Below are 571 nucleotides of genomic sequence, written 5' to 3' on the forward strand. Positions count from 1 at the left end.
CGGGCACTGCACCTCCTGGCACCGCACTCCTGCCCGCCTGGACCCTGGCGGTCTGGGGCCTCCGACGAAGAGCACGGATCCCGTGTCCTGACTCCACGTGGCGGCCGCGCGTGCTGGGATTCTGCTACACTTGTTTTCCTTGAACTTGAGGATATTTTGGTGACAGTGGGCTTGCTCTCTTTTTGGCGCCCTCAGCCCGGGTTAAGGTGTAGAACTGAGTAACGTAGAGCCCCAAGTTGCATTTACATGGTCACACTGGCAGCCAGCATTGTGTTGCCCCGTTCCTTTTTTGTTAGCAGCATTGTGTTTTCAAAGGTACATTCTTTGCAACAGAATAACAATGATAATTGAGACATTAACTTGGAGGCATTAAATTTTAATGGTGTAGAAACATGGCTGATGTAGTTAATGGGTCTGCGCTCTCAGGCCTCCTGCGAATCTGCACAGGTGGGTTCCTGGGGAAGGTGCCGTTTTATCGTCCACTTGCCCGAGTGTCGGTCACACAGCTGGTCATTTCTCCCGGGGACAGTTCTGTCTCAGGGCTTGGTGTGATGGGCGTTTCAGCAGCAGC

The 571-nt window shown here is 53.4% G+C and overlaps 1 protein-coding gene and 1 long non-coding RNA gene across 2 annotated transcripts in view; one reads left to right on the forward strand and one right to left on the reverse strand.

Moving 5' to 3' along the window:
- Nucleotides 1–571, reverse strand: part of LOC106723729 — a 13,022-nt gene that overhangs the window by 11,785 nt on the left and 666 nt on the right. The gene's annotated exons all lie outside the window — the stretch shown is intronic.
- SIAH1 (siah E3 ubiquitin protein ligase 1) overlaps nucleotides 1–571 on the forward strand; it is an 8,794-nt gene that overhangs the window by 5,698 nt on the left and 2,525 nt on the right. The gene's annotated exons all lie outside the window — the stretch shown is intronic.

The sequence above is a fragment of the Myotis brandtii genome, unplaced genomic scaffold (assembly GCF_000412655.1).
Source record: "Myotis brandtii unplaced genomic scaffold, ASM41265v1 scaffold633, whole genome shotgun sequence".
Lineage (NCBI taxonomy): Eukaryota > Metazoa > Chordata > Mammalia > Chiroptera > Vespertilionidae > Myotis > Myotis brandtii.